Source organism: Bubalus kerabau, chromosome 6 (assembly GCF_029407905.1).
Source record: "Bubalus kerabau isolate K-KA32 ecotype Philippines breed swamp buffalo chromosome 6, PCC_UOA_SB_1v2, whole genome shotgun sequence".
In the NCBI taxonomy this organism is placed as follows: Eukaryota; Metazoa; Chordata; class Mammalia; order Artiodactyla; family Bovidae; genus Bubalus; species Bubalus kerabau.
The window spans coordinates 2,048,561-2,066,793 of record NC_073629.1 but is presented as its reverse complement, the minus strand read 5'-3'; the positions used below and the strand labels follow the sequence as shown (position 1 = coordinate 2,066,793).

Sequence of the window (18,233 nt, the reverse complement as noted above, 5' to 3'; positions counted from 1 at the left end):
GGCTAACAAACACATGTAAGATTCTCAACATCACTCATTATCCGAGAAATGCAAATCAAAACCACTATGAGGTACCATTTCATGCCAGTCAGAATGGCTGCGATCCAAAAGCCTACAAATAATAAATGCTGGAGAGGATGTGGAGAAAAGGGAACCCTCTTACACTGTTGGTGGGAATGCAAACTAGTACAGCTACTATGGAGAACAGTGTGGAGATTCCTTAAAAAACTGGAAATAGAACTGCCATATGACCTAGCAATCCTACTGCTGGGCATACACACTGAGGAAACCAGAATTGAAAGAGACACGTGTACCCCAATGTTCATCGCAGCACTGTTTATAATAGCCAGGACATGGAAGCAACCTAGATGTCCATCAGCAGATGAATGGATAAGAAAGCTGTGGTACATATACACAATGGAGTATTACTCAGCCATTAAAAACAATAATTTGAATCAGTTCTAATGAGGTGGATGAAACTGGAGCCTATTATACAGAGTGAAGTAAGCCAGAAAGAAAAACACCAGTGCAGTATACTAATGCATATATATGGAATTTAGAAAGATGGTAACAATAACCCTGTATACGAGACAGCAAAAGAGACACTGATGTATAGAACAGTCTTTTGGACTCTGGGAGAGGGAGAGGGTGGGATGATTTGGGAGAATGACATTGAAACATGCATAATATCATACATGAAACGAGTTGCCAGTCCAGGTTCGATGCACAATATTGGATGCTTGGGGCTGGTGCACTGGGACAACCCAGAGGGATGGTATGGGGAGGGAGGAAGGAGGAGGGTTCAGGATGGCGAACACGTGTATACCTGTGGCAGATTCATGTTGATATATGGCAAAACCAATACAATATTGTAAAGTTAAAAAATAAAATAAAAAAGCACTAGACCTTCCAAAATTTGTAAATCAGTCATTTTAAGCTGCATTAAGAGGATTATATTTTAGACTTGTTCTTTAAAACATTGATTTTTCTTTCTCTTGGCTTCAGGGTTGGTAGCTTCTGTCCTTCCCTTGTATCCAGTGAAGTGTGGCAGTTGTTGGGAAAGTAATTGGGAGCCCTCATAGGCTTCGTAGGAAAAGCTAGGGTGACCCATATTATAGTTTACTGGATGGAGATTTGCCCTGGGTGGAGAATTTGAATTTGTAGACTGTATTCTGTGATTCTTCCTGCTTTTCTCTCTCCTGTCAGTCACATGCTTAGGACAGTAAAATTAGGGACTTATAAATATCATCATAGAATAAATTAATGGGTTTGACAAAGGTATAAAAGTCATAGTTAAAAATAGGTATTTAATTTTTTGTCTTCCTAACATCTCTTAACAGAATCAGAAGCAGATTGTTCATGACTTATCTCTATATAAAATGAGGAAGGTAGTAATCATAAATCAAACTCCTGATTTATTCTGAATGACCACCAGCTGCAAACTAAGAATGATTTTTCACTCTAGCTAGGATTTCTTGTTCCTAGTCATAGCCGAGCAGTAATAAAGTTGATGTTTTCCTTTATTTCATTATTCACATTATATTAGTCTATGCAGATTTTTTTTTTTTCCAAGTCATGCAGGCTTGTGGGATCTTAGTTCTCCAGCCAGATAAGGGATCAAACCACAGGGAAAGTGCTGAGTTCTAACCACTGGACCTCAAGGAAATTCCTCATTCAGGATTTTTTTAAATATGCTTGGGTAGAGAATGAAGCTATCAAAAATCCATGTGGCTGTAATGGTAATGTAATATAATGGTAATACTCAGTTTGATTATTTTCGATAATTTCTTTGCTTAGTTTCTTTCCTTTCCATTTAGATCTTTGCATATTGCCTAAATTTACCCTTTTTGGTTAATTTCTGTAGGAGTTTCAGGGATATTAAAGAAGCAGTTTGGTTTTAAATAAGAAGTTACCTATTCCTATTGTTTTATTCAGTTCAGTTCAGTTCAGTTCAGTCGCTCAGTCATGGCCGACTCTGCATTTAGATAAGTTGCTATTTGGTGCCATACACTCTGCCTTAGAAGCCACTTGTCTACCCACTGCTGCTGCTCTGTCACTCAGTTGTAGCCAACTCTTTGCAACCTCATGGACTGTAACCTGCCAGGTTTCTTTGTCCATGGGATTTTCCAGGCAAGAATACTGGAGTGGGTTGTCATTTCCTACTCCAGGGGATCCTCCCAACCAGGGATCGAACCCATGTCTTTTGTGTCTCCTGCATTGGCAGGCGGATTCTTTACCACTGTGCCACCTGGGAAGCCCCATAACATAATTTAATGTATTTGCTAATTAGTAGGCTTACTTCTCTGTGGACTCAAATGTGTTACCAAAACAGTTAGGAAATTAATTAGGTTCTTAATTGTTCATAGTTCAGTCTAAACTATGAATTTGGTAAAATTATGCTTTCTTATAAATTATTTTCTTGCAAGAAGTCATGTTCAGTCAGCCGCTCAGTCATGTCCGATTCTTTGCAATCCCACGGACTACAGCATGCCAGGCCTCCCTGTCCGTCACCAACTCCCAGAGTTTACTCAGACTCATGTCCTTTGAGTTGGTGTTGCCATACAACCATCTCATCCTCTGTTGTCCCCTTCTCCTACCACCTTCAATCTTTCCCAGCATCAAGGTCTTTTCAAATGAGTCAGTTCTTCGCATCAGGTGGCCAAAGTATTGGAGTTTCAGCTTCAGCATCAGTCCTTCCAATGAATATTCAAGACTGATCTCCTTTAGGATGGACTGGATGGATCTCCTCGCAGTCCAAGGGACTCTCATGAGTCTTCTCTAACACCACAGTTCAAAAGCATCAATTCTTCAGTGCTCAGCTTTCTTTATGGATGTGAGCTAACTCTCACATCCATACATGACCACTGGAAAAACCATAGCCTTGACTAGACAGACCTTTGTTGGCAGAGTAATGTCTCTGAAGTCATGTTAGTTTTCATTAGTTGCTAACATCTTCATCTAAGAAGAATATTAACAATCTTGTCACTTTCCTTTACAGTTCTTTCTTGTTTTCCATCTTTTTCTTTGCCTTTTAGAAGATACTGTTTTTCTGGAACATGCTGTTTTTAGTCCCGAGATTGCAACTGATAAATTCCAGGGCTAACCTTAGCCAAAAGAATATAATGATTATTGATGGTGGAAGAATTATATGATGAGATTAATAGTGTGTTCTCTTTCCCCTCCCCTCCCCTATCCCTCCGTTCCTCTCCTTTGCCTCTCCCTTCCTCTCCTCTCCGCACTTGCCCCCTCCCCTCTCCTTCACTTTCCTCCCCTTCCCTCTCCTTTTCTTTTCTTGTACTTGTACATATTCTAAAAGGAAAGTAAGTTAGGTGGAATCTACCTAACAGGTGAAATTATTTTTGTAGTGAGCATAGAGGGATGATTTAATGATATTTTATTTTGTCATTCTCTCAATGATTGTCTTTTTTCCCCACAAATGAGAGACTAAATTTTACTGTTGAGTAACTTTCCTTGATATGTCTGTAATAGTTGGACAGATTAAATCACACAGAAAATCCGGTCTCATTGTTTTAAAGCTTCTGTTTTTTCTAGTCTGATTAATTTTTCTCTTTAGCATTTATTTTTATGTGTATTTAAAAAGCATTATGGTTTTCCCCATTGGAGTGTATGCTGCACAAGGGCGCAGATGTTGACTTGTTTTCTTTCTATCCCACCACCCGAATAGTGAGCAGAGCACATAGCAGGAGCTCAGAAACTTGGTGAGTAAATGTTTTCACATATATAACTGTGTGTACACATCAGAAGTCATTGGGGTTAGTTGTGCCTTTGTCTTGGACCTCATTTCAGATAATCTCAAAAATCTTCATCCAAAAATAAGTAGAATAGACCCACCTAAACTTGTAACTCTACTAAAGAATGCATGTGTTCCACTGACATGCTCTTAACAGCAGATAGACATTATGAAAGAAGCAAAGGAGTGGGATAGGATATTGGACAAGTGAATTGTGTGAGGAAACATCATTAAATATTAGCCAGTAAAATGGAACCTGTAAATAGCGGTGCAGAGGAACTGGCACATAGGGTGCATTAAGCTCAGGGAAACAGGGACTGGCCCCTTGAACGGTGTTCAGGTCGCGGGGAGAGGCCCCTGAGGAAGCCAGCGTCACAGACGGACAGACAGTGGTTTGGGGGCAGGCCTGCGGGGGAGTCTGCTTCTCATTTTCCAGCCTTGTGACCTTAGCATCCTAAACCCTGTTTGCCCCTGTGAGGACTGGATGAGATATTGTGAGTAGGGGTGTTATTATTGTTTTTACCAGCAGCCCCCAGCAACCTCAACTGCGGCTGTTCTTACCTGGGAAACAGGGAGCAGCTTGGTGAGGACAGACCATCTCTTACCAAGAGTGTTTTCTTACATCAGATACTTACTTTGCAGTTTATTTTAAAACTCTATCGTACAAGTAAGGGTACATCATTCTGCCATAATATTACAGTGGGCCCCAGTGGCCATGAAATCTCTCTACTCATTCTTTCTAAAATTGAAAGATGGGACTAAATGTTCTGATTCAGCTGTTCAGGTTCTCCATTCTCATTTTTTAAAGTGTTAGTATATGCTTGAGCTACCCTGGAGAAGGAAACGGCAGCCCACTCCAGTATTCCTGCCTGGGAAATCCCTTGGACGGAGTATCCTAGGGGCTACAGGCCATAGGGCCACAAAGAGTCAAACATGACCGAACACAGCCTAACTCTGCAGGCAGAGTTACAGAATCTTTACATTTGAAGACGGCCTGGAAGAGTTTAGGTTAAGAAGCAAAGACATTTTAAAATACCAGCTTAGTGGCACTCTGTCCTAGTAATGGTGAATTTCAGATTCTGTCATTCTTCATCCCCCCATCCCCAATGGTGACGCTTGATTAAACAATAAATGAAAAATGTGAAACCCTGGTAATGACTGATTGATGGTTCTGTGAAATAGCATTTATGCCTTAACTACTTTCCATTCATTGTTCCTGTATAAGAATACCTTTGTGTCCTTGGAAGTGTTCAGGAAAAACTACTTTAATGAATCCTACTTAATCATTTACTTATCTTAAAATTTGTAACAGAGATGGCGGTTTGACTGCATTATGCCCCAAAATAAGTAATATAGGAGCAAAATATTTAACCTTCATTAGAAGACTATTCGGAGAAGGCAGTGGCACCCCACTCTAGTACTCTTGCCTGGAAAATCCCATGGACGGAGGAGCCTGGTAGGCTGCATTCCATGGGGTCGCTGAGGGTCGGACACGACTGAGCGACTTCACTTTCACTTTTCACTTTCATGCATCGGAGAAGGAAATGGCAACCCACTGCAGTGTTCTTGCCTGGAGAATCCCAGGGACGGGGGAGCCTGATGGGCTGCCGTCTATGGGGTCGCACAGAGTTGGACACGACTGAAGCGACTTAGCAGCAGCAGCAGCAAAAGACTATTCTTATATAGGAAGAACTCATTTCTTTTTTTTTTTTTTTTTACGAAATCTTTTCCTGTTGAAGCCATTGATGTACCTTGTGAGAGAAATTGTTCTGAAGTTCGTAATTAAAAGCAGCTAAGTTTTACCATCAGCCTCCCTGCCCACATGAGTCTGAACTGTGAAATGTTTTTTAAAAGGACAGGAAGAATAGAAAGTGTTCAATTAAGAAGTGAAGTATTTTCAGTTCCATATTGTAATCAAGTGAAGGAGGTAACACAGTATAGAAAAAAAAGAAATGAAAAAGAAAGCTATATTGATGGCAGGGAGACAGTACAAAGCAAGAAAGGATGGTTAGAAATAAGGAAGGGAAAACAAGAGAGGTTTTATTAAAGGGGTGAGCAGAAAATCTACTTGTCATGTTCTGCTGCTAAGAGCCTTGGAATAATTCACCAGACTTTGAAATATTCTTATTTGATCATCAATAATCTCTAGGTTATGAAATCCAGTGGGCATTTTTCCAGACCATTTCTTAATTGAGCTCTCAACAGCATTTGACATTCTTGTCCACTATCTCTCTCTAACCCCTCTGGAAGCTGTGAAATCATTATTTTGATTTTCCTCTGATTTCTCTAGTAGCTTCTCTTTTCTTACATTTTTGTCCTTAGACATTGAAGTTCATGAAGGCTCAGTCCTAGACACCTATATGTTTTTTCTACAACCTAGCAAATGTATCCATCCCTGTGGCTTCAGTTACCACTAACTGATGCTACATGTCGTTCTCTAGTGTCCTGCATATCAGTGAATAGCATTACCTTACTCATTTAGATGTCCAGGACAGAGACTTAGGAGTCATTCCCAACACCCCCCCCCCCAGCCTCGCATCCCAAATCCTTAACTACCACAGCCTGTTTTACATTATTTAAGGACTCTCAAGTCTGCCCGTTTCTCAGTCCATGTTCTCAGCTGCCCTAGTCTTGTAGTTATCATCTCTGCCTTACAGCATAATAGTAGTCTCCCATAATCTTCCTTTCATTTATTCTCTACACTGAAGCTAAGATGATCTTTTGAAAATATAAGTCCAGTCATATCATTCTGCTAAAAATTCTTTCCCACTGCTTTTAGAATAAAGACTAACATCCCACATGCCTACTTCTCCAGCCTTTCCTCTTTCCTCCTCCTCTTCACATGAGCCACCCAGCCCCTTTGTTCAGGTTCTCTCAGGTATCAACTCTGACCTTCCACATTTCCCTTTGCCTGGTCAATTCCCAGTTCATTCTTCAGATCTCAACACAAAGACAGTTTCCATAGAAAAATTGCTTCCTGATATGTGTTCTTATAGTTGTTTGTTCTTTTCTTTTCTAGCATTTATCGTGATTTGTCATTATGTATCTCTGTGATGAGACAGAAAAATCCTAAGAGGAATGAAACCTTGTCTGTTTCTCTCCCCGCTAAACGCCCAGAATCCTCAGCACCTGGGAGTTAAATGCCTTGAGTCTCTCTTTTCTGTGGACTCAAAGTATGCATCACTGGTCCATACATTCTACTTTCACGAAATCTTAAGACACTGTGCAATCTGTTTAGGACTCAAAGATGAGGGTAATCGTGTTTTCTATAATGTTTGTCTTTCAACACAGTATAGAAATAAAAGATCCAGTAAAAACAGCTGTTTTCTGAAATGGAAATGAGTCTTTTCAGATTGTCTGGAAACACCGCTTTTACCTGTCCCTGAATGTGTTTCCTCAAAGAAGACATGCTGACAGGGGTTTTGCTTTAATTCAGCAAACGTTCGAGGGCATATAATATGCCAGACACTTTGTAGACTTTAATTGACTACTGCCCCCTGCATTTATCTTTCTGTGATAATGGAAGTTAAAGTAATTTTAAACCTAGATTTGCTTTCCATGACCTGTGTTGCACATGGGTACATATTTGTGTCTTTGAGCCTTTCTTTAAACAAATCACTTTATAAATGAAGTGTTCACGTGAAAGATATCTCTTCAATTGACTGTGATTAGTTAGGCAAACTCTAATTTTTACATAATTATGCCTGTTAAAGTTATTCAAATGCCATTGGAAATAGATTTGTTCCCCTAAGTTCTGTTTCTTCCTGACAATACCAGTAAAATACTTTCCCAGATATTTGGTAGAGGGTTGTGGTATGTAACAAATGTCATTCATGGATAGGACTTAGAAATAGGATTTTTAAAAAGAAATTCAGTTGTTTTAAAAATACAATACAATTAATTTCTGCCCCAGCATGTCGACCAAGAACTGTTATCATTTTCAAATTTAGGTTTATGCTGAGCCTTTTTTCCCCCTCTTAGAGATCTTTCCCACCATGATAGATTATGTATCAGAGTTAAGGGAGTAACTTGTGGCCTACCCTTGCAAACCAGATATTGGTTTATTGGATTATTTGAAATAGAAATATTGGATTATTAAAGAGCTTAACAGGGGGTAGGGGAGAAATGTGGTTCTTGGTAGAGGGAACTATAGCATAAATGTTCCTAAGGAGACAGATGTTGATGAGAGTCAGGGGATGATGAATGGGATTAAGTGGAAGATTTAGCTCGCAGGCTTACTTGTCTAGAGTGACGAAAAGGTGGTGATTAGTGGAAACTATGTTTGGAAATATAAGCTAAGAATTTTGACTTGATAAGATGATTTGTATTTTAAAATATAGTATAAAAGTTTATAATGTGAGAAAAAATAAAAGTTTGCTCTGGTATTGTGAAAGTAAAAGCAGATGCTATAGGTAGCAAAGATGATGGTGTTAGAGCTTGATTTTTTTTTTAATGGCTTAATTTTGTTACTTACAGCTGTTTAAGTTTTCTAAGTAGTCTTCATCCAAAGAATTTAGAAAAATAACTCTGAACACTTTCTATTTAGCAGACATGTTGTTATGTTTCAGAACAGCTTCTCCTGTCAGTGGTCTTTGTGCCCGGGTCAGCCCAGGTTGCCTGGAGGCATGGCTGGGACTGTAGCAGTCACTTTTAAAAAGCTAGTTGACATTAGGTTTTTACATGACCCCCACTCTGTTTTAAACGTGAGGGGCAAGGTGGGCCACCAACCAATTTTGCTTTTCTTTTAGGCTTTTGCGTTCCCTTTTCATTGAGATGGTTTCCTTTGCTTGTTCTTTCCAGTCATAAATAAGCATGAAAGGGAAAATCTTCCTTCTTTCTAACCCTTTTCCAGAAATTAATTGTGCTAAAATATTAGCTTCTTAGATTTCAAGCAGTCCTCATGCCAAAGGCACGTGCTTGCCACTGTGCAAAGTGTTACAGTAATAAAATAGAAGCATATGGGACTGCCAGCTATTAGGTGCTTTTAAAGCGCCAGGTAACACGAATGCAAATCATACTACTGAAAGTATTTATATAAATAGTGTCCCTACTCCACGCTGCCAAGCTAAGTGCCCTAAATGCTTTAAGATAGCATCCCCAGAGGAGGAGGGTGGTCTAGTTTTCATCTGGGTCTGGTTTACATGAAGAAATATAAATTATACAGTTGTTCAGAGGTCCACTTATAGACTAGTCTTATTCAAAACGTATGTCAGGTGTTGTATTGGGGAGTGTTGTCCCGGTAGCAAAATGCCTAAGACTCGGACTGTCTACATAAAGAAAACTATATACGTTTAAAATAATGTATTTTGCAGAAAATATTCCAGTTTTTACATGTAGGACAGCAAGCTATTACTTTCAAGCTATTACTAGGAGAGAGAATTTTAAAATTACTGTTTTTTTATTATTTGAAGACAGCAGACTGATGTGCTGCACCCAAAAGACTAGTTCTGACTTTTACAAGAAGGATTGTTAGAAACATAGGAAATATTTTTCTACTCTTGTGCCAAAATATCTGTATATATTGTATATAGGTTTGGACAAGTTGCTTTAGGAAAGAAGAAAGTTCCAGAAGAGGCATTTAAAAACCAAAAAGACAAAATAATCAGAGCACTTCAATCTGGGTTATTATAAAAATTTAGAATGTTTTAGGCATCCATTCAACCAGGTAGTTACTGAGAAACCAGTATATTCTAGGCCATGTACTAGGCTCATAGAATGCTCTTTGATACTTCCGTCAGACTGGTCAGTGCAAACTGTATGTCTCTCTGGTTTGTTTTTCTTACTGTTCTAATAGGAAAAACAAAAGAACAGGAAATTTAAAAAAAAAAAAAAACCTTGAGATTGTATACGATCTGAGATCATAAAACCTTGAATAGGTAGAGTAGATGCAGTTACTGATGAACATTTGGGAGGCTGGGCCTCAGGGGATGATGGTGGGGTTCTAAAGCCAGACTGCCTGTGTTTGAGTCCTGGGCTGTTTTGAGCATAATGTATCAAAGCGGTTAGAACAGTATTTAGCCACAGTAAAGGCTTAATAAATGGTAGCTATTAAGTTGAAGAATACTAGAACTTTGTAAAAACATAGAGGACTAGATATTGGACAAATGAAAAATATTAAAGCACCCCCACAATTGACCAGCCTGTCGTCGGGCAAATTCCTGGCGAACTAAAGATCAGATCCAGTGGAGAATGCCTTTTAGTAGCCTGTAAATATTCATGATTTTTAGAATTCTGGGACATAATTGTGCTTGAAGCTTATAAAAGAGGGATTTTAAGAGTTGTTTGAATAACAAAAGATTGGCCTGCTGAATGTGGAAGAGCATTCCAGGAATCAGGATTAGTTCCAGAGGACAGTTCACAAAAAAAGAGTGTTGAGTAAATTTGTGTGGGTCTGAAGCAGGTGTTCTCAAATGAGGGCGATTTTGCCTCTCAAGAGGCATTTGACTGCGTCTGGGAGAAGGGTGCTACTGGCATCTTGTTAAGAGACTTGGGATGCTGCTAAACATCCCATACTGCACAGTGCAGTGTCCACAGCAAGGCATTACCCAGTCCCAAAGGTCAGTAGTGCTGAAGTTAAGAAACAAGGGTCTAGTATGAGGTGTAATAAAGTGCCACTGGGTAACAGAAGCCTGCATTTTTAACATTATCTCCACCCCAGCCCCCAAGAAGCAAATATGAATACAGATTTAGCTCAGGTTAATCTAGCTCACCATAATGCATACAGATGTCTTTAAAGACCACACTGCTTGTGTAAAGTTACCTTGTACCGTGTGATCAGGAGCCTAAAATGATGCCATCTTTGCTGTAACAGCCACACTGTATGTCTTACTCCCCTATCCTTTAGGGAACAAATGCAGTGAATATTTGCTTAGATTAGAAATTGTGATGAAAACTGTTAGCAAGAATCTTCTTTCCTAGGTATCTTTTTTGTTGTCATACTCCCGCCCCTGCAGGTGCACTTTTGTACACCAGGCAAGGTGATAGGTTAACAAAACAGCAAATAAGGAAGATTATTTTGCTGGTTGAATAAAGAAAAACTGAAGCTTGAAGATGTAGCGATCATGGCATTTGTTGGTAGGACAGTTCCTGTCATCACTGTGGGGTTTTACAGAACGTGATGTGGTGAGAAAGAGGGATGGCAGTGACGGTGTGTAGGTGGTGTGGAGGGCTGCCTGGCCTGTGTCGTCCTTCTGGAGTGAGGCAGTGTGTTGAAGAATACTGTGATCTGGATAAGACAGGGACCTTTCCTTTTTGTTTCAGACCTATAAATTCAGCTCCTTGCTGAACCTCTTGGATCCCATAGGCATGTCAAATTAAATATACCCAAACTCATTCCCTCTTCACACCCACATTGTCCCTTCTCGCACTCATGCTTCCCTCCTCCTTAATGCCATCACCTACATACTCCGTCACTCGGCCCAGAAGCTGGCAGCCATCCTGCTCATCTCCTTCACTGAGCTGAGCATGTAAACTGGTGCCAAGGCTGCCCCTTAGTGTTCACGCTGTGTCTTCTCCATTCTCAGCCGACCACTTTAGTTCTAACCCCATTCGTGCCTTGAGTTCATGCAATGGTTCAATTTTCAGACTCGACACCCTGTTAACTTGTAGTCATATAGCTTCCAAAAAACTATCAAAAAATAGTTAAAAAAAAATTATGTTACTCTTGCTTAAAATCCTTAAGACTTTAAGGTCAAAATTTAAACTTTTAAGTTATTTTAAATTGAAGCTGAAATTTAAATATGAGGAACTTTATGTCCTTGCTTACCTCTCTTAACTTTACTTCCCAGCACTTCCTTACCACCTCACACATACCATTTGCTGTTTCCTGAACTTGTGACTATCACACCACTTTCCCTTCTCATGTTCTATTTTTTCTATACTTTTCCACCCCAGTACTCCTTGTTTCATTTGTTCTACTCAGCGAATCCTGCTCTGACTTTCTTGTCTGATTTATAAGTTGTAGCTCTTCTTGGCCCCTTTAGCGTCTCAGGTAAGAGTTTAAATGCAGGACGGGCTCCAGAGATAAACTAGATAGTAAAACTTAAGCTCCATTCTGCTGGCTAGGTCTCTTTGGGCAACAGTTAATGTCTTTATATCACTCAATTTTCTCATATGTTAAATGGGAGTAATAATAGAACTTACCTAATAGGCTTGCTCTTGTGAGAATAGTATATGTCAAATACTTGGAATAGTCCTTGGCACGTGTTAACACTGAGCATTAACCTGTTGTTATGGTAATGTGCTCCTCATTCATAGCACATAGTATCAGGTACGGAAGCACTACTTACTCCCTCTTCCACTGTTTTGCTTTCTGTTAGACCATGTTGTATCTCTGGCTTTCCATTGTTATTTGACAGAATAATAATAATCAGGATTTAAAATATATTTCTTGTTTATTTTTCAGGTATTTGAAAATACCATGGTATACTCACTTTGGTATTCCCACTGTCCAAAACTTTAAAAACTTCTTCATGAGACTAAGATCTTACACCTTGTCCTGGAGGCAGTCCTTACCTCTCCATATTCTGATCTGGAGGCAAAAGTGGGAAACCCTGCTCCTATAGAACATTGCTTGTGAAGAAGAGCATCTGTCAATATGAGCTTATTTTTCTCTCTTAAAATAAACATTTTAATGAAAAAAATGGGAAATAACGTGATGTTTCATCTTTAGCATTAAACTATAGAATCTTCTTCCGTGCTACCATGAACTCTAATACATACAATGATAGGCTCTAATGTTATTCTTCGCATATTACTTTCAGAATTTTGTTAATGCCTTTCACTATAAATAAATGATTGTCAAATTGAATTGAACCCACTGAGTAGATGAGTTGCTTTGTTTTGTTTATTTAGAAGTGGAAATTGAATTCTAGATCGATTGGCGTCTGTGACGTTGGTTTAAGGGCAGTAGGCTTAAACTTAAAGTTTGTGCCTTTATTCTGCCGTTTTTATAGCATCTGAATTACGACAGTTTGCTTAAATTTCCTTTTTCTCATCTATAAAATAAAGCAAAAAATAACTGCTTCAGAGAATTTTGTTAGGTTTAAATCAGATCACGTTGAAGCCTACCTAACATGGTATCTGATACAAGAAAACTGTTCAGTAAGTGTTCAACATACTAAACACAAATAGTGCTTAGGTGTGTCTTAAGGCTATTTTAATAGAGGCCTTATAGAATCACGAAATCATAAAAATTAGAGGGGAAATCAGAGTTCAAGCTCAGCCTCCCTTTAGGAATTTAATTTTTTGTCTAGCATCCCCATCAAGTATTCATTTCTCAGTGCCTACGGATAAGGCACTTGGTGGATTTTAAGAAAGTTCCGGAGTTGACGAAGGCACAGATGCCCTTCTCAAGGGAGGAACTGGGAGTCCTGGCATGCCTCAGTCCATGGGGTCGCAGAGTCGGACACAATTGGGTGACTGAACAGCAACAGCACTCTTCTCAAGAAGGCTGTTTATGGCAGGCTTCATTGAAGAGGTGGCAGTGGAGAGAGATTGTGAAGGATGAGTAGAATATGAATACTTACAGGAGTTTCTGACTGCAGGAGCAAGTGGAACAAAGGAGAGAAAATACAGAGCAGTCAAAGAAAATCGGGAGTGTTTTAAAATTCCATTTTACTGGAGTTAAAGAAAGGTAAAGGAATAGGTAAAGGTCAGGTTGGAAGAGAAAGTCACAGCCAGACAGTAGGAGTCCTGGATGCATTGCTGCAGTTGACTTGCTGGTACACATCAGATGGAATATAATGCAAAAGTTTTAACTGTGAATGCTGTAATTGGAATCATTCCTTTTTTTAAAGTATATAATAATTTTAAAATAGTTCTTAATATTAACTTGAAATATGTCTCCTTGTTGTAACTTTTATCTCTCTTCTAGTTCATTTTCTGTAGCCTAAGAGAGGCAATCCCTTTCTTTTCCCTCACATCAAATCAGACACCTGTCAGTTTTACCTCTAAAAAACACGTTGAATTTATCCCTGTATTTTCTATCTGAGTTTAAGCTACCACCACCTAGATTACTGTGACACGTGGCTCAGAATCAGCCAATAAGTTTCCATCCTTGCTGTCCTGTTAAGAGTATTCTTCAAAACCTTTCACAGATCTCCATTCTTAAAAAATACAGATAGTATCTTGTAAACCATGTCACTGTCCTTGACCCTTATCATCTTAGTGAAGCTAAGGAAAGAGTCTGCTGATTCTTACTTTCCTGTTCTAGCCAAGGCAAGAATCACTCAGGTAATGTCATTGTTGATGCATTACCTTGAGGTAGTGAGCACTAGAAATGTCTGTGAAAATCAGGGCAGAGGAGGAGACTTTAAACCACATTGACAAGAGTGTGGAGTAAAGGAAGAGCTATGATAGAGGATACACTGTGCTATGGCAACACAGAGCAGCAGTTGCTGTAAGCAAATCAACTTAGAGCATTGTGGATTTTTTTTTTTTTCCTAATTTAAATGTATTTAGTTTTTGGCTGTGCTGGGACTTCGTTGCTGCATGCAGGCTTTCTCTAGTTGCAGCAAGTGGGGCTATTCTTCTTTGTGGAGGACTGGCTTTGGTGGCTTCTCTTGTTGTGGAGCACAGACTCTCGGTACATGGGCTTCAGTAGTTGCAGCTCATGGACTCTAGAACTCAGCCTCAGTAGTTGTGGCTAATGGGCTTAGGTGCTCTGTGCCATGTGGAATTCTTGCTGGACCAGAAATTGAGTCCGTGTCCTGTGCATTGGCAGGTGGAGTTCTTATCCACTGTACCACCAAGGAAGTCCTAGACCTTGTTTTTGAGGATTGAAATTGTTTATTTTAAAACTTACTCTCAAAGACTTCTGACACTATAATGGATTATTCAGAGAAATTCTACAAAAATCCTACAAATGCCTATAACATTCCTTTACATGTTTTCTGTGCAAGCCGAAGGATATGTGAGGGATTTCCACAGAATCCATGAAGAAGAAAATGTATAGTCACCAAGCTCACCCTGGCGCTGCCTTAAGGGCCTTTGTCCAAACCATCCTCCAGACCCTTGTGATTTAATGTCTATTCTAGCAGAAGACTAGACTTTTCAGGGTGGAGAAATGCAGCTGAGATCCCTGCATAAAGCTTCGAACTCTTACAAAAGGCCTACATCCTAAGCAACATTCAAACAACTGAGACCATGGCATCTGGTCCCATCTTTTCAGGGCAAATAGAAGGGGAAAGGTGGAGGCAGGGACAGACTTTATTTTCTGGGTTCCCAAATCACTGCAGACAGTGACGGCAGCCTTGAAATTAAAAGACACTTGCTCCTGGGAAGGAAAGTTATAACAAACCTGCTGCTGCTGCTGCTAAGTCTCTTCAGTCGTGTCCGACTCTGTGCGACCCCATAGACAGCAGCCCACCAGGCTCCGCCGTCCCTGGGATTCTCCAGGCAAGAACACTGGAGTGGATTGCCATTGCCTTCTCCAATGCATGAAAGTGAAAAGTGAAAGTGAAGTCGCCCAGTCGTGTCTGACTCCTAGCAATCCCATGGACTGCGGCCTACCAGGCTCCTCTGTCCGTGGGATTTGCCAGGCAAGAGTACTGGAGTGGGGTGCCTAGACAATGTATTAAAAAGCACAGACTTAATTTGCTGACAAAGGTCTGTATAGTCAAAGCTATGGTTTTCTCAGTAGTCATGTACAGATGTGAGAATTGGATCATAAAAAAGGCTGAGCACTGAAAAATCAATGTTTTCAAATTGTGGTGCTGGAGAAGACTCTTGAGAGTCCCTTGAACTGCATGGAAATCAAGCCAATCAGTCAATCCTAAAGGAAATCAACCTTGAGTATTCATTGAAAGGTGAAGCTCCAATACTTTGGCCACCTGATGCGAAGAGCCGACTCATTGGAAAAGACCCTGATGCTGGGAAAGATTAAAGACAAAAGGAGAACGGGACTGCAGAGAAGGAGATGGTTAGATAGCATCACCGACTAAATGAATATGAGTTTGAGCAAACTCTGGGAGATAGTGGAAGACAGAGGAGTCTGGCATGCTACAGTACATGAGGTCACAAAAGGTCAGACACGACTTAGCGACTGAACAACAGCAGCAGCAGCAATAACAACCCATTCATGGCAGAAGGGTAGGCCAGGAAAATTTCACCCACCAGCAGAGTCCTGCAGTGAAGGCTTGTCTCTCTTTACATCTATGTACAAATCGTCCTGAGAATTTATAACCTTAGCTCTTTTTAAATACAAATTTGAAGGTCAAATTTATACTGCCTGTGTGATCTGGGAAACCCAAAGCCAAGAAATAAAAGTGCTTCCCAGGTATAAGTGCCTCAGGTTGGGCAGAAGCAAATGTATGACCTTTCTGAAGGAATGTACATTCAACCCATGCTTTCGCGACTTCTCCAGATTAGTTTTCTTAATATGAGTGTATACCCCCAAATTACAGAACGTAGGAAGAGACAAGGCAACGTCAGAGCTGAGGCAAAACAACCAGCAATAGGAGTAGACTCCCTGCTGCGTCCCACAGACTTGAAGGAAGTTGACTGATTAAACTCAGTTTTGCTATTTAAATTAGTTTTTAAGTGTTTTAGTAATAAAAGGGGATTGAAATCATGAGCAGGTAACCAGCTGTGAAAATCACTAAGCAGATTTGGCAAAGAGATAATCTCTAGAAAGAAAGAAATAAGAAATGGAATGAACAAGTTAAATAGTAGATAAGGTTACTTTTTGAAGAGTGAGTTAATGACAGATGTAAAGAAATTAAGCAGCTGAAGTAATGAAAGATATGAAAGAGAAGTTAAGGGACATGGAGAATAAAATGAGAAAGTTTAAATTGAATCTAATTGTAGTCAGGAAGCAACACTTAGAACTGGACATGGAACAACAGACTGGTTCCAAATAGGAAAAGGAGTACATCAAGGCTGTATATTGTCACCCTGCTTATCTAACTTATATGCAGAGCACAATGAGAAACGCTGGGCTGGAAGAAGCACAAGCTGGAATCAAGATTGCCGGGAGAAATATCAATAACCTCAGATATGCAGATGACACCACCCTTATGGCAGAAAGCGAAGAGGAACTAAAAAGCCTCTTGATGAAAGTAAAAGAGGAGAGTGAAAAAGTTGACTTAAAGCTCAACATTCGGAAAATTAAGATCATGGCATCTGGTTCCATCACTTCATTGCAAATAGATGGGGAAACAGTGGCTGACTTTATTTTGAGGGGGCTCCAAAATCACTGCCGATGGTGACTGCAGTCATGAAATTAAAAGATGCTTACTCCTTGGAAGGAAAGTTATGACCAACCTGCTGCTGCTGCTGTTGCCACTAAGTCGCTTCAGTCATGTCCGACTCTGTGCGACCCCATAGATGGCACCCCACCAAGCTCCCCCATCCCTGAGATTCTCCAGGCAAGAACACTGGAATGGGTTGCCATTTCCTTCTCCAATGCATGAAAGTGAAAAGTGAAAGTGAAGTCACTCAGTTGTGTCCGACTTAGCAACCCCATATACTGTAGCCCACCAGGCTCCTCCATCCATGGGATTTTCCAGGCAAGAGTACTGGAGATGACCAACCTAGACAGCATATTAAGAAGCAGAGACATTACTTTTTCAACAAAGGTCCATCTAGTCAAGGCTATGGTTTTTCCAGTGATCATGTATGGATGTGAGAGTTGGATTATAAGAAAGCTGAGCGCTGAAGAATTGATGCTTTTGAACTGTGGTGTTGGAGAAGACTCTTGAGAGTCCCTTGGACTGTAAGGAGATGCAACCAGTCCATCTTAAAGGACATCAGTCCTGGGTGTTCAATGGAAGGACTGATGTTGAAGCTGAAACTTCAATACTTAGGCCACCTGATGTGAAGAGCTGACTCATTGGAAAAGACCCTGATGGTGGGAAAGATTGAAGGTGAGAAGAGAAGGGGACGACAGAGGATGAGGTGGTTGGATGGCATCACAGACTCAATGAACATGAGTTTGGGTAAACTCCAGGAGTGGTGATGGACAGGGAGGCCTGGCGTGTTGCAGTCCATGGGGTCGCAGAGTCAGACATGACTGAGTGACTGAACTGAATTGAACTGAGTCTCCTCTATGGCCCTGACTTTTAAAAAGAAATATTTGGTAAACAAAATATTTTTTTAACTGTTGTATTTCAGATTTGCTATCAGGAGTATACTTTTAGTAGGGTTTTGTTAGGAGGGCTGCTTTTATTCAAAATCAGTAAATGACTTCTCTGAACACATATTTCTCTCTTTTTCGGAAATAATTTCTTTCAAGGAGTTTGCTTTATCATGAACTTAAGCTGCTATCCCTGATCTGATACATACTGACTTCCTGGTTTCCTTTCATTCACTTAAGAAATACTTCTGAGTACTGTTCACACTCTACTATGCACTAAGGTTGCTGTTGTGAATAAGACAGACTGAAAAAAATACCTGTGCCCAGAAAGCTTGCCTTTTTTTGTTTTGTTCAGTCGCTCAGTTTTGTCCAGCTCTTTGTCAACCCATGGACTGTAGCATGCCAAGC

At 40.1% G+C, this 18,233-nt stretch overlaps 1 protein-coding gene and 1 long non-coding RNA gene across 7 annotated transcripts in view; both read left to right on the top strand.

Moving 5' to 3' along the window:
* Window positions 1-12,569, top strand: part of LOC129656554 (uncharacterized) — a 30,404-nt gene extending 17,835 nt beyond the window's left edge. Inside the window, exon 2 of the long non-coding RNA XR_008716377.1 lies at window positions 12,156-12,569. This is a non-coding gene — a long non-coding RNA (uncharacterized LOC129656554). The remainder of the gene's footprint in view (window positions 1-12,155) is intronic.
* POU2F1 (POU class 2 homeobox 1) overlaps window positions 1-18,233 on the top strand; it is a 399,485-nt gene that overhangs the window by 240,638 nt on the left and 140,614 nt on the right. The window contains exon 1 of one of the 6 annotated variants that reach the window (XM_055587188.1): window positions 3,699-3,719. The exons of the other annotated variants lie outside the window; for them this stretch is intronic. The gene's annotated coding sequence lies outside the window, so the exon portion shown is untranslated. Of the gene's footprint in view, window positions 1-3,698; window positions 3,720-18,233 lie in introns of those variants that run through there. 6 annotated transcript variants of the gene reach the window in all.